Source organism: Sycon ciliatum, chromosome 11 (genome assembly GCF_964019385.1).
Source record: "Sycon ciliatum chromosome 11, ocSycCili1.1, whole genome shotgun sequence".
NCBI classification, from domain to species: domain Eukaryota; kingdom Metazoa; phylum Porifera; class Calcarea; order Leucosolenida; family Sycettidae; genus Sycon; species Sycon ciliatum.
The window spans coordinates 21347504-21363290 of NC_088653.1; positions in this window are offsets into that span (position 1 = coordinate 21347504).

A 15787-nucleotide genomic window follows, 5' to 3' on the forward strand; every position below is an offset into this window, starting at 1 on the left:
GCCATCAGCAATCCTAATTCAATTGCTGGCGCGCTTAGTTGTGCCGAAATGACATCCTCCTCGTTGAACACCATCTTTTGCTGAGCTAGCATAGAGAGTGCAAAAGCAGATAGCTCCTTCAACACTTCAACCTCGTCCGTCTTGATGGTGGAAAGCGTCTTGTAGCGTTTGCCCGCACGTCGTTCCATGACACGGCGGACAAGAAACTCGTACAGTCCTGTACTGGATTCCGGCAATTTACTACCGTCTCTGTCGTCCATGAACAATTCACAGGCCAGCGCAGCAAACAGAGGTGTACCCATAAGCGACATTGTGCCCTCTTGTGAGCGGAGCTGCTCCAGCATAGCCTCGCCTTTCACACCGCCCACCACTTTCCTCACATACGTTGCAACGTTGTCTGGTGAGAATCCAATCACCTCCACTTGCTGTTGATACTCTCCACACTGAGACAGAGTATGAGCATCAGTACATGGTCGAGACGTCACCACCACATGCATATCACCACTACGCCTTCTCAACAGTAGATCACGCATGTATTCACTGCAGTTCTCCAACTTGCACTCATCCAGCCCGTCTAGCACAATGCAAAGACGGGACTGGTTGCTGCGAAAGAACCGGGACATCTCCAGCAGCTCATCTATCTCCACATCCAGACTGGAGAATCGACGTGCCAGCAAGTCGCACAAGCTCGTAGCAGCTTGCACCTCGGCACGTCGTAATTCCACTGCCAATACCAGATCAAACTTTTCACGCCACAGCTCACCTTTAGACCAGAGGTATTCCAGCATGATCAGAAAGATCGTGGATTTGCCACAGCCAGCGCTTCCAAACGCTAGTACATTCTTCATGTTCTCTTCCACGGGTTCTTTGGCACGCGCCAGTAAACCAGAATCAGCTACCTCGTGGTCACAGCCCGGGCGTGGCGCGGCCCCCTGATTGCAAGACCGCTCGGTGATAGCGGAGAAAATATCTTCCAGTTCAATGCCACGCTCGGCCGTAGCGACCCTTTGCGGCTGAGCCTCGGAGAACAATTTCAACTGGCGTGCTCGTTCAGAAGCAGACGAAAAGGACGATGACTCGTTACTGAAAAGCTTGGAAAGTTCGTCCTTTGTCAGCAACGTCAAGTTGACAAAAATGTCTCTCAATGGGATTTTGGCATCGCTGGCAAGGCCACCGCTAATCTGAATACCAGCCTTCTCAACTGCCTTAGCCAGCAAATCACGGGCAGTTCGGACAGAAGCTGGTAACTTCTGCTCGTCGGACGCCATGGGTCACCGACTGGTTTGTGTCCAAGTAGCTGCAAGGAGCACCAGGCAACAACGTCGTGCAAGGAGACGCTACAAGTATTTTTACTTTGCCTGCATGACAGATGATTGTACGAATCCTGGGTGGTCGGTGTGCGCGAGGAGGTGGTGACGGTACGTGTTTAGCTCAGAACTATCCTCGGACTTTGTAGATGTTGCGTTGTTTTTCCACCACTACAAAATCATGTATTTTGTGAAGTCCTGTGGTATAAATGGACCAAATGGTGGTAGGTAGATCTACATGACATGTACGTGGTGGTGATGGGGGGGGGGGGGGTAGACAATGGTAGATGCACAAGAAGAAACCCTTCTCATTACACACTGCACTGTGCTGCACTGTAAAATGAGTGAAAAATCTTTTTTCGAAATATTAAATTATTTTTATTTCAGTGCTGTCTTATCTGGTGTGCCATACCCCGCATACTGTATAACACCTTTATTTCGGTGTAATTTAAATTTCGGTAACTTCGGTACTGGTCCTGGATCACCTAATTTAACATTACACCTAAATTTTCCGAAATACCAAAAATATGTAAAAATCATGAAAATCACTGTCAAATTAAAAAAATCAACTTGTATACTGGTATACCGGTTGTACATCGTACATACATAACATGTACCGGTATACATGTACATATGTGAAGCTTTTTGGCCTTGCTTGGCGGAGATATTAGTGCAAGAGCGTTTTTTTTTTTTTTTTTTTTTTTTTTTTTTTGGTGCCATGCACACCGAATTTATCCTTACACCGAAAGGTCAGGGGTTGGCTTTTACCGAAATTTTACAACACCGAAAATAAGGTGATATACAGTATGCACTGATCTAACTAACTGTTACTTCTAAGCATTGCCTACTGTAGCTACGTGACAGCGACTAGTCAGTACAGTCAAGACATGATTGTACTACTGCTGCACCAGACTAAACATGTACATTATTCCTGTAGTGCTAGTGATGTCCATGGAGTCGTAATATTCCGACTCTCGGGTAGAGTCAGACAGTCAGTACTGACAGTTGGGGAGTTTTAGCAACTCGTGAACGACGAGCGTCCGCAAGTCATTATCCATTACTAATGGATATCATTAGAGAGGTTTTAAAACATGCATGTTATTTCCCACGTGTGACGCCCAATTTCTCCTCAAATTTGGCGTAAAAGTCCAAAGTTGGACGTGAGCTGCAGGTCACTTGGGTTGTTTTTCGACACGCGAGTCAAATAACGCGATCTGAACTAAGTAATTATTTTGACATCACATCAGAAATACCGTGTATCTTAACCTGTCCAGTGTGTTTAGTGTTAGCAATGCGTTCACCTCTCATACAAGAAAGAACTATGTATATGAATGGACATCACTTGTTTACAGTCGATATGCGCTAACACTTTACTTGAACAGTAAGGGTGCGCTTGGTTGGTACGATCTAGAACAGGATCGAGCAGCTGGTGCACATCGAGCAGCCTCATGCCAACCAAACGGTACTCCAGAAACAGAGCATATTTTTGTGAAAAGTATGCGAAACTTGGTGCATTCTTCAAAATGTGTATGGGTCACCATGGTCACTGTGTACGGTACGACGAGTCCAACCCAAAAGCGTATGCACGTGATCATGTGGGACCAAAATCGATGTTCCCGCCAGGTTTCACTGTGAAAAGTGAAAGTGCTCGGTCTGCTCCGGCCTCGAGGCCAGAGCAAGCAGAACATGTTCTGGCCGACCCAGAACAGGTGCAGTCCCAACCAAACGCGCTGTTCCGGTGAATCCTGTTCTAGTTCGTACCAACCAAACGCGCCCTAACTGTGCGTGCTAAAAATGCATAGCAGCAGCAGGAGTTCTGATCTTGTACAGAGAGTGTTGTACGAGCGTAGAGGAAATGGAATTAGTCGTGGCTGAGCTTGTCTACCAGGGGTTTTCCCTATCCAGTGCATAGGAAAACAAGACTATTTCCTCCTCATCAATCATCTTCTCACTGTACGTCAGAAGATGGACACGAGCCTCGAAATCATCCACCAACAAAAGAAAACAACAATAAGGATTTGAACTTCAAGTTGGAGCTTCCCTCTTCTCAAATCAAACTCTTTACAGAAAATCTTCATGCTGCGCTCCTCGCGTATAGAAATAGAATCAAAAAGAAAGGACTCGTATGCCATAACGAATCAACTGCCCTGATTCGTACAGAACGAGCTCGGATTGCGGTGCAAAACGAAACTCAAACCCAGGCACCCGAGTCGACCACGGACTCGAATACTCGTTTACGAGTTGCTACAACTCTCTACTGACTGTGCAGGTAGCAGGGAGTTGTACAGCTGTTCCCATGGTTACTGATCAGTACAGAAACAGTCTGTATTGACTGTGTATTGTGGTGTGATCATCAGCAGGGTACATGATGGGGAGTGTGGTCACTTCTCTCAATGTGCTCATCACTCTTGGTCTGGCCTGGCATGCATCATGCAACAGTCATACAACAATCAGATACCGTAATAATTATTATGCATGTACAGATTTATATGTGATTTCATCATCAGTTGGGGATACGTAGGCAAAGTCACAGGTCCTCTTACCACATGCCCTCTCCAGCCATCCTCATTCACTCCAGCAGCAAAGTGACTCCAAGTTACAGTAGATAACACCATATTTTCGGTGTAATTGTAATTTCCGTAATTTCCGTACAGAAACCAGGCACCTAAATTTAGATTATACCAAAACATTCTCTAGAGTACACACTGTATGAGAAGGGTACACTGGCCACCTAATTCTACATTACACCTGAAACCTGGCAGGTTGCTGACAGCGAAATTGTTTTTTCATTTTAAAACCAGCTCAAAGTGTTCAAGTGCACACACTGTTACTGTGAGAATCACAGCCAGCTTTTCACAACTCAGGCGCGTAGCACCGCCGTTGGGGGTGGTCCGGGGGATCTCCCCCCCCCCGGAATATTTTGAAATTAGGCGAGACCAAAATAAAATCGAGATTCCCGGGCAGGACCCATCTGAAATTGGTATTGTATTTTGTATTGTATTTGTATTTATTTAAAAGGATTCTCCAAAAGCAAATGGATGCTTATCACGGAAGTCTCCCACATAAATATCGCAAGAAAAATGGGGAAATGGGGGAGAGGAGAGTGGAAGATGAAGCATGGGAAGAAGGGAAACAAGTACCTACAATATAAGTATCGAGGTATAAAAGCAGGAAAGAAATCGACGAGGGAAGAAATCACCTCTGCAGATAATAGCGGGACATTTAGATGAAAAAGAACCCAGCAAGGATTAACTTCAAGGAAAAAAAAATTTTCTCAAACGGAAAAGTTCGGAATACCAGTCAGAGAATATCTATGCTGTGAGTAATGAGCCTTTAGAGCAATGCGAAAATTGACAGAGGACTGAACGCAGCGGATGTGTTCTGGAAGTTTGTTCCATTCCACAGATAAACTGAAGAGAGGGGATTTAAGGAAATGGGCGCCAGAACGAGGTAAAACTATAGAGGACGGGTGACGACAACTAAGGGATACATTGAATTTGAAACGAATTAGCAAAGACGGAAACTGGTAAAAGACATGATGAAAATACAGCAAGGACAGAATCTGACGACGCCACTTCAGGGATGACCAGTCACAAGTACGATTAAGAATCTGCTTCGGGGTTTCCCACTCAGGAGGGTGCCGGGTCTTACAAAGCAGATATGAACGAGCAGCAACGGCTTGCAGTCGGTCTAACGTAAGCGAATCTGAATGGGATACGGCGAATGACCAGACAGGGACTGCGTATTCTAACAGTGGTCGTACGTAACACTTGTAGAGCAAATTCACGGTTGAAGCAGAAAGGAAATGGGCCATATGGCGCAACAGAAAAACACGACTGCGAAACCTATGGGTGATAGATTTTATATGGTCAGAAAAATTTAGTGAAGGAGTGATAGTCACGCCGAGATGACAGTGGCTATCACCTTTCTGAATAGGCACACCGTTCATTGTCAAGGGGGATGACGGGCCGGGGGCTAATGCATATTTTTGAAAGGGTAGGTGGACGCATTTACTGGTGTTAAACGTCATGGCAGTAGCTGATGACCATTGACAACACTTATCAATATCAGTCTGGAGCAATGCATGATGGATAGGAAGTGAGGTGTTTGCTGGAGAAACAAGAATTAAATTAGAGTCATCAGCAAAAAGGGATAGGGTACTAGAAGCAGGGGCATCAGGAAAGGAGTTGATGCACAGGTTAAAAAGAAGCGGGCCGAGATGGGAACCTTGGGGTACGCCAGCGGTGATGGGCAAAGGGTCAGAAAGAGTTTGGCCAATGCGAACGCAAATACTACGATCACTGATGAAGTCCTTCACCCAAGAACAGGCAGAAAGAGAACACCAACCTGAAACAGATTGAATAACTAAGTGATGACTAACTCTGTCAAAGGCCTTAGAAAAATCAAGGAACAGCTGGTCACAAGAAGACTTAGAGTCAAATGCACGCGAAACAATTGAGGTAAGCTGTACCCATTGGTCAACTGTTGACCTATTTCGACAAAAGCCAAACTGGCTGGAACTGATAATTTTATGGCTCTCAACAAACGAGTAAAACTGACGGCTAATCATAGACTCATACAATTTGGCAACTGCATTTAACAGCGATATAGGACGGTAATTGACTGGGTGAGAAGGATTACCTTTTCCCTTGAACACAGGTACAACAACGGCAGATTTCCACTCCCTGGGCTGAGTACTGGACAGCAAGCAGCGGTTGAAAAGGGCGGAAAGAGACTGTGACGTGACCTCAGCTGTTTCACGGAGGATGCGATTGTTCAGCAGTCCAGCGGTTTTACGTTGAATGGGAAGTCTGGATAGCGTGTCAAATACGGACTGCACAGAGAATGGTTGTATGGAGAACTTCACAGTGGACGTGGGTGTTAAAATACCAGCTGAGTGCAGGTCAGGTGTTAGCAGTGGCGCCTGGCTGTAGCTCGCAAACACTTTGGCTAGGAGATTCGTCTTTTCCGTATTACTCGTGGCTGGGTAGGCTTGGTTGTCATGGTAGAGGTCAGGGATAACCGGAGACGGGCGATTCACATTACAAAGGATTCTTTGCTTTGCGCCACCATGTACGGGTTCCATGATGCTGAGCCATGTCTCTCGCCATCCTCTCGTGATAATGGCGTTTTGCCTTCCGGAGCAAGGAAGTAAGACAGTTACGTGAGAGTCTATACGCTATCCAACTATCTGTAGATCCGAGACGTTTGGCCTTGGCGAAGAGGCGATCCCGAAGCCGCCTCTGACGATGGTGAACAGCAGAGTACCAAGGCTTGTTCGATGGAAATGTGCTTCTCCGGACAACGGGAACAAACAACGATACAGAGTCTTCCAGCGCTGTGCGCCACAACGACCAGGCCTCATCAACTGTTTGCGCATTTTGGACGGCATCTAGCAAGGGTAGTTGCCACACGTGGTTGTTAAATGCTTGCCAGTCCGTGTGGGCAAAGTCGAGCCAGGTGTTTTGTGCAGAAGATATTTGGGCTGTGGAGCCTGGTGCGGGCGGGCGAATTTTAATTTTTAATTTTTTTCCTATGTGTGTATCCATGGCATGCTGAACTTTTTTTTACAGTATTTTCCGGTATTTTACTTCGAAATATTTTTATTTTTTCACAGACGACAGGTACATGGTACGTGGTTTACCGGTACCCGTACAATTTCTTTTGTATTTCAGCCAACGACAGCCCTGATCTGTACATCAGGGAGTCGTACAAGCCCGGGTTTGTGTGACACCATGTCACAGATCTACTCGCACGATCAGTACCGTACATAATACGACTGTTCCAAAACAAAAAATTCCCTTCGGTTCGATTTTGGTGCGGGAGGGCCCGGGAATCTCTATTTTTTTTTGGCCTCGCCTTAGAGTGCAAAATCCTGCATTCTGGGCACTTTTGGCTTTGTTTTACGATGTTGGTCGTGGTCGGGCGAAAAAGTGGTCCGGCCAAAGCCGGACCGGCCGGAGCGGCTGCTACGCCCCTGAAAGTGCATGTATACATCTAGAATGTCAAAATTGATTGAAATCATTTTCTCAACGCATGACTGTACTGTTCAGCTTTCATATGTATCACACTACTTGTCTGCCGTGTGTTGGAAAAAGGCACTCGGCCACAACTCGATTCACGGTTTGTCATAGTTATGTTGTCATGGTGATACTGTTGCCATGCAGGTGTTTCCAACTGAAGTTGTTGTGTTGGTACGTGACCCTGACAACCAAGTCATGTACAAGACCTGGAAGTTAGTTCTTCGCCGAGGTGAGGATTCTATTTTCTGTATCGATTTGTGTGTGTGTGTGTGTGTGTGTGTGTGTGTGTGTGTGCGCGCGCGCGCGCGCGTGTGTATGTATGTGTGTGTGTGTGTGCATGTGTGTGTGTGTGTGTGTGTGTGTGTGTGTGTGTGCATGTGTGTGTGTGTGTGTGTGTGTGTGTGTGTGTGTGTGTGTGTGCACACACCACATACTCAGTGCATGCCGGAGTATGTGGTGTGATGTGTGTGCGGGAAAAAAATAATAATAAAAAAAAAGACCAAAAAGTAGGGATTCACTGGCCAGAAAAAGCCACTTCATAGCTGTGTGGTGTAGACCAGGCTGAATAGTGGCGGTCAATTCTTCAGCCTTGCAAGCTGTTGAATGGTGCAATCCCAGCACAAGCTGCTATGGCTTCTGCTGTAGCATCGCTATCATCGCCTCCGGCGATGGGCGTCCAATGGTCCAATGGTGTGTGTGCATGTGTGTGTTAGCATGTGTGTGTGTTAGCATGTGTGTGTGTTAGCATATGTGTGTGTGTGCATGTGTGTGTGTGTGTGTGTGTGTGGAATGCAGAGCGGGTGCCCCAGGAGTGGGTGGACTGCCAGCTTGTCCCGATACCAATAAAAGGAAATCTATCCAGCTGTGACAATTGGAGGGGCATCGCTCTTCTGGAGGTGGTAGGAAAGGCTGTTGCTGGCCTCGTCCAGACAAGATTGCAGCGGCTCGCGGAAGACATCCTACCAGACACGCAGTGTGGATTCCGCAAAGGCAGATCTTGTGCGGACATGATCTTCGCGGTGAGACAAATATCTGAGAAACTATATGAACATCGCTGCTCTGGTTTCATGGTTTTTGTTGATCTACGGAAGGCCTATGATTCCGTCACCCGTAAGTGCATGTGGGAAATTCTCCGGAAGGCGGGCGTACCTGACAAGCTGGTTACCATTATCAGCTCATTTCATACCTCTATGTCTGCAAACCTGTCGATCCCGGGCATCGAGGCCGAGCCTATTGAGGTGCAAAATGGCCTTCGACAAGGTTGTTGTATGGCCCCAGTATTGTTCAATATATTCATGTGGGCAGTATTCCAGCTGTGGCAGCGTGAGGTTGCGGACATACCTGAGATTGGACTTCCCGTCTCCTCTAACTCTGGACCGTCTCTCCTTTTCAAACGCCAGAAGACTGACACAATCAACATCCATCGTGACTGTCAATTCGCAGACGATTCGGCACTTATTGCTACAACTCACCATGGTGCCACACTTGCGCTCAGCCGGTTCATGGACGTCGCAACTCGCTTCGGCCTCACCATCAACCTATCAAAAACCAAAGTAATGGCGGTCGGCTTCGGCATTTCTCCGGAGGATCGTCGTCCATTGGTGGTTGGCGGGGAAATTGTCGAGAGTGTGCATGACTTTCGCTACCTAGGCTCCATCATCCATACTGGTGGCCGCACCGCAGTGGACACTCGGTCCCGAATAGCGTCAGCATCTAGAGCATTCGGAGCATTGCGTCGATCTGTCTTTGATGATGGCGATCTTTCACTGGCAACGAAGCGAATGGTGTATGATGCATGTGTGGCTTCTCTTCTCCTTTACGGAGCGGAGTGTTGGGTACCACTGAAAAGCGAGCTTGCGGCGCTGTCCGCCTTCCATCTTCGCTGCATTTCCGCAATCTTAGCCCTCGGTAGAAGAGACACCTGGGACTTCCACATCAACAGGAAGACCATTCTGGAGGCCTGGAATCGTCGAGATCCAGTGGATATTACCACACGTGTTCTTCGCCGCCGTCTGGAGTGGCTAGGCCATCTAGCTAGGATGGACGGCGATAGAACTCCGCGCCAGCTCCTGTTTGGTGCGCTCCTTCCGCCGAGGCCGGCTTGCGGTCCTCGGAAACGGTGGCGAGACTCTGTCAGAGCTGACCTCTCCGCAGTGAACATCGACCACACGGAATGGTACGACCTCGCCCAGGAGCGTGGGAAATGGCGCAGTGCGTATTCCGCTCAACCAGTACCGCGATCGGCTCAGCGTGACACTTCTGTGCTCTGCGATGTTTGCCAGCGTACTTTTGCCCACCAGAAATACAAGAATCGCCACAAGTGCCTGGCCGAGAGGAGGAAGCCCATATCTGAGCAGTCCGGCAGCCGACTATGTAATGCGTGCGGGAGATGGTTCTTGAGTGCTGGCGGGCTAGCTTCGCATAAGTGTCTCTCCAACTCGGCTGCTGAAGTGGCGCCGGTCTCGGCTGTGGCATCGGCAGACTCGGTCCGGAAACAGCGGGTTGCCCTGCCCTGCTGCAGAGCGCATTGTCTCGGCTGCGGTCGCTGCTGCAAGTCATCCCGTGGTTTCGACCTGCATAGCTGTGCTAATTTCCTGTCCAGGAAGTAGAGCGGCGTTTCTGGGTCCAATGCTGAACTCAGTGCTGTCGACCCCTGCACAGGGGACACGTGACCATTTGATGGCAGTGTTACCAAGGACCAAGGTGTGTGTGTGTGTGTGTGTGTGTGTGTGTGTGTGTGTGTGTGTGTATGCCGGAGTATGTGGTGTGGTGTGTGTGTGTAAAGAAAAAAAATTGAAAAAATTGAAATGAAAAATAGAGATTCACTGGCCAGAAAAAAGTCACTTCAAACAGCTGTGTGGTGGATACCAGGCTAAAAATAGTGGCGGTCAATTCATCAGCCTTGCAAGCTGTTGAATGGTGTAATCCCAGCACAAGTTGCTATGTCTAACATAGCTGTTTGCTATCATCGCTTCCGCGATGGGCATGTCTGAGGTCTGAGGTGTGTGTGTGTGTGTGTGTGTGTGTGTGTGTGTGTATGTGTGTGTGTGTGTGTGTGTGTGTGTGCATGTGTGCATACGTGTGTTCCCCCAACCTGTCGGAAGGCTACGTTAGTTACTTAATTTCATACTCAGTAGCTGAGGTTGTTGGTACGTCTGTTGACTCTCGGTTGCCAGTACTCAGCAGCTGATGTTGTTGCTACGTCTGTTGACTCTGGGTTGCCAGTACCCAGTTGCCAAGGCTGGTTGGTAAAGTAACTCCAATTTCACTTCAAGGTACCAGTGCATCTAGTGTCTGCTTTTATCAAAGCAGTGTGCTGTATATACAGTACTAGCAGCACCCGGCCAGCGTTGCCTGGCCGAACGTGGCATGCGGGTGAAGCAAGTACATGAACAGCACACGTGCTCAGCACGTGGTGGTGGCTACACGATTCGCACGCTTCGCGTGCTCAGTGCTTCTGTGGCTGCTTCCACTAGCTACACGATTTGCACGCTTCGCGTGCTCAGTGCTTCTGCAGCCGCTAGCTACACTGTCCGCACGCTTCGCGTGCTCAGGGCAGCGCTGCTCCGCAGCGCTTCTGCGTGACACACACACAAACACACGTCACAGGTGCCTCTTCTTTATAGTATATATACTGTATACTGGGTACCCCAGCAAGTGTACGCTGTGCATAGGTAACTACTGTCTTGGGCCATACTATTGTCATGTACTCTGTGTGGTGTAGACCAGGTGTAAATTGGTGGTCGATTCACATGGTTTTTCCGGTTGTGTGGATTAGACAGTTATCTGGCGCTTGTCTTGATCTGTTTCAATCAGAATCAGATCCGCTATCGTTGCTATAAGAGAAAATCTGTGGGTGTACATCCAGTGCATTTGCAAATTTGCATACTTCTAATGCGACGGGCGGATACATGGTACGTGTGTGTGTGTGTGTGTGTGTGTGTGTGTGTGTGTGCGTATGTGTGCGTATGTGGTGTGTGTGTGTGTGTGTGTGTGTGTGTGTGTGTGTGTGTGTGTGTGCAGCATGGCTACTTTATGACACGTAATTTGTATACACATAAATGGTACTCAGTAGGAAAGCATGGATAGCTGTGCGCATACTCGCACTGCCTTGGTCTTCTTCTTCTCCTTGTGAGACAATGGGCGCTTTCGATTACACGTTTACACAATTCTGGAACTGGTTTTTTTTTTTAAATTCTGGAATGACCAGAATGAGCGTATTCCGGCATTATAAACGAACGACTGGAATTCACAACGCATTTTATTCATGTCATGTCACAAACTAAATTGATGAATCGCAAAAAGAGATCACGTACACCCTGGCGATCGATCACGCGCACGTGGACCTAGCATCGCGCACACGCCGGCCAGGGAGGCTCTTCGCGCGCTTGAGTCATGACCAAACCGGTAACACACCGAAAGTGCAATTCTGGCGTCAGAATTAGAGAAATTCCGCCTTCTCTTCAGAATTGAGAGATTCGACGGAATTGGATAAAATGAATTCTAACGACGGAATTTGTCACTTTTTGTGTAATCGAACTGTGCATCAACAATAACTAATTCTAGAGTTGACTGAAATGCGTGTAATCGAAAGCGCCCAATGAACGAATGATAACTACTTATGTAACTACAAGTATGTGCTTTGAGTGCTGAGAGTATACGGTTACAATGGTGGCAGCGGAAAAATCATAGTCGTCGGTTTTGTCCTCGGCTGGGAAGACCGCGGCCTCCGCAGGAGAGACAAGTTGCAGAGTCGACAAGTTCCAGAGAGTCTGAGACCAGTTCCAGCTACTCGGGAGACCAGCCCACAGACTAAGTTCTAATTATTCCGGTAGCTATGCAGAAGACGTTACTTCAGTAACGTCTGGCGCTAGCCAGGGTCCACACAGCTTTAATTTGGTATTTGTGGGTGTGTTTGTTTGTTTGTTTGTGTCACGCCTGGCGCTATCCCGCATCTGTCCCGTATCTGTCCCGTATCTGTGACTACAAAGGCTCTACAGGATTGTACATAACAGCTGTCCACAATATTTGCGGGCTCCTGTATCTGTCCCGTACCGTACCAATATTCGTCGTATTATGCATACGACTCCCTGATGTAGAGGGGGGTTTGGAAAGAAATAGGGAGACGAGGAGGAAATTAAATTAGAATAGACGCCGATTAGGTGATAGGATGACCCCCGGAAACGTCAGGACAGACATCCCGTCGAGTCCGGAACACCCGTGATCGGCAGAGTCAGCGCCGGTCCCAGTAAACGTCAGGACAGACATCCCGTCGACGCGCAGAAAAACTAAATCTGCAGCCTCTTTTGCCGTCGAACAGGATACGTATTTATATAGGAGACTGTAAAGTTATGTAATGTCCAAATTTCGACGTGAGCAGCAGGTCACTCGCGTTGATTTTTTCGACGTGCGAGCCAAATAACGCGAGCTGAACTTTCGCGTCGCAGACATCCCGTCGACGCGCAGAAAAACTAAATCTGCAGCCTCTTTTGCAGTCGGACAAGATACGTTTTTTAGGAGACTGTAAAGTTATGTAATGTGCTCCACAGGCAACCATGCATTCGGCGTCGTCATTGGCTCAACAGGTCAATGATTATGTACATGTATTACTACAAAAAGGCCAGAAAATCCGATTCCTGTATTAAAATCAACTAATGTTCGCTGGCGATTTAATTTCGCTGATTTCGCCGCTTGGTACCAACCGGCCAAAGTAAATCGCAGGCCAACGTTTGTCATATAGGCAAATGATGCATGATTGAGCAATGGATGCATGTGAGAGCAAAAATACCGATCGATTTCAAATTTGACGTGAAACTGCGCGTCACGTCGGAAATAACGTGCATCTTAAGGGCCTGTCCACACTAGGTAATAAAAACGGCGTGCCGTTTCAGAGTACGTGACGTACACGCGGTGCGCTGTCCACACTTCGCTCTGTCACCTGTACCACTACGTGTACCTGTTCATTTTTGTCCGTGGATGCACTACTGCCACTGGAAGACACACAAGTGACTTGTACTTGTCGCGTGTAGACCAGGCAAGCACTCCCTGGCTTGGTCTTCCGGCTAGCTACAAAAACGAGTGGCGGCCCTGCGATGGCAGTACTGACGCCGAGCGCAAGGAACATCACCCTGAACTCTGTTCCAGGTACGGACATTTGGCCACACTCTCGCGGCAGCGCAGCGTCACGGTCGAGGCCCGCTATAGCATCGCTTGATGAACTAATGGTTGTGGCCGCCGTGTATTTCCAGTAAAAGTCCCTGGCTTTGGCCTTCAGGCCGTCAATTTCGTTCATCACAACTAAACAGGGTTCTACTTCCTATCCAAACAGTTTCAAATGCTCGCCCCGTCAGTGAATTATCTCTCTCTCTCTCTCTACAACACCTTCCTCTTCACCAGACCCCGGGATTTCTCTGCATGTCCAGCCACGACTGTATCAATGTCGCCTCAGAGTCGTAGCTGAAACGGACGTGTGGCATTATGAAAACGGCAAAGCAAAAACAATGCAGCAGCTGGAAACAGCAAGAAAAAGTGCGATCCGAAAACTCCACCGATCGACTCTCACACAACAAACACTGCGAAAACGGCACGTACATGTAGATGAGAAACGTGCTTTGTACAGGGGTCCTCGACTCTCCCACGTTCCCCGTTATCGGCCATTTTCCGTCACTCACCTTGGCAACAAGCATGTTTACGGCGTGTTTACGTGGTTTTCTACCTAGTCTGGACAGGCCCTAACCTCTCTAAGGCCAAGTAAAAAAAAAAGCTAGATGATCGTCCCCGTCCGCCCCAGTTTTTGTCAGCGCCCCAAGAAATATTTTATTTTTTAAATCGTGAGTTTTTGCCGAAATCGTTGGTTTTTTACCGATCGCGGATGCAGGAAACATGTGCACGCTTTGTTTAATACTTTCTTTACTATATGGACCACATACTACTAGTATATCACAACGTCAGTATCGATCTGCTGAAGAAAGAAAAAGAAAAAAAGAAAAAAAAAGAAAAAAAGAGAAAAAAAACCTTGATGTTGTGTACACTGTGTGCATGAGAGGGTAAAAAGTAAAAAAATAAAATCCTCCCGCCCTCCCCGATTTTTCCAAAAAAAAGGACGATCATCTAGTAATTTTTTTTACTCGGCCTAATCGAGAGGTTTCTATTTTTGTTGATTTACAATATAAGGAGATAAAAATTAAAGAAGGAGCAAAACAAAAGTAGATGATTATTAGAGAAATAACAATCCGCAATAAATTCTGCAAACACTTTTGCCTTAAGCGGGATTCACAGAAGCTTTTTTGCGATGCGACACGCGATGCGACGCGATCTGCGATGGATGCGTGCGATGCGAACTCGCGAAATACCATTCACAGAAGAAGTCAGCGATGCGACAAAGTTTTGCTGATTTGGGTACGTCACCATGATATTCGCGCGGTTTGACACAACTTGTAAAAATTTAAAGGCAACTCTTGCACCTTTGTACAACTTTGCTGTAGAAAAGGTCAAAATCGTACACCAAATCGCTTGTCGCATCGCATCGCATCGCAAAAGTTGAGCCAAGCTCAACTTCTGCGATGGCATGCGATGGCCCAGTTGCGTCAGTTGCGTGGGGTGCGACATGGCTGCGATTTGGGGTTTTCCCGGTTTCGCGCCTGTCGCATCGCGTGTCGCATCGCAAAAAAGCTTCTGTGAATCCCGCTTTAAGCGGGATTCACAGAAGCTTTTTTGCGATGCGACACGCGATGCGACGCGATCTGCGACGGACGCGTGCGATGCGAACTCGCGAAATACCATTCACAGAAGAAGTCAGTGATGCGACAAAATCTTGCTGATTTGGCTACGTCACCATGATATTCGCGCGGTTTGATACAACTTGTACAAATTTATAGGCAACTCTTGCACCTTTGTACAACTTTGCTGTAGAAAAGGTCAAAATCGTACGCCAAATCGCTTGTCGCATCGCATCGCATCGCAAAAGTTGAGCCAAGCTCAACTTCTGCGATGGCCCAGTTGCGGCAGTTGCGTGGGGTGCGATATGGCTGCGATTTGGGGTTTTCCCGGTTTCGCGCCTGTCGCATCGCGTGTCGCATCGCAAAAAAGCTTCTGTGAATCCCGCTCTCATAATTTTCAAACCGATTGAAACATTTTTGCAATACAGTGATGTGGCCAATCAACGGAAAAAACAATTCCATCAGTTCTTATAACATGTACGATGAGCTAGGCAAAAAAGCATAAAAGCATAGCGTAGGGCCCTGAGCTTCCAAGCTCTCTCGTTTACTAGTATTGATCATTCTATCCTTCGTCTCGTTTTCCATTCTTTACTCACTTCTTGACTGATCGTTCGCTGTGCACAGTACAGGTGCTGCATGATATGAGTAACATGATTGTTTTGTTTGGTGTAGAAAGCTAGAAAGGGCTACATTTTCACAAAAATATTTTGCGCATGTGAGTACTCGAGTACGAGTGTGC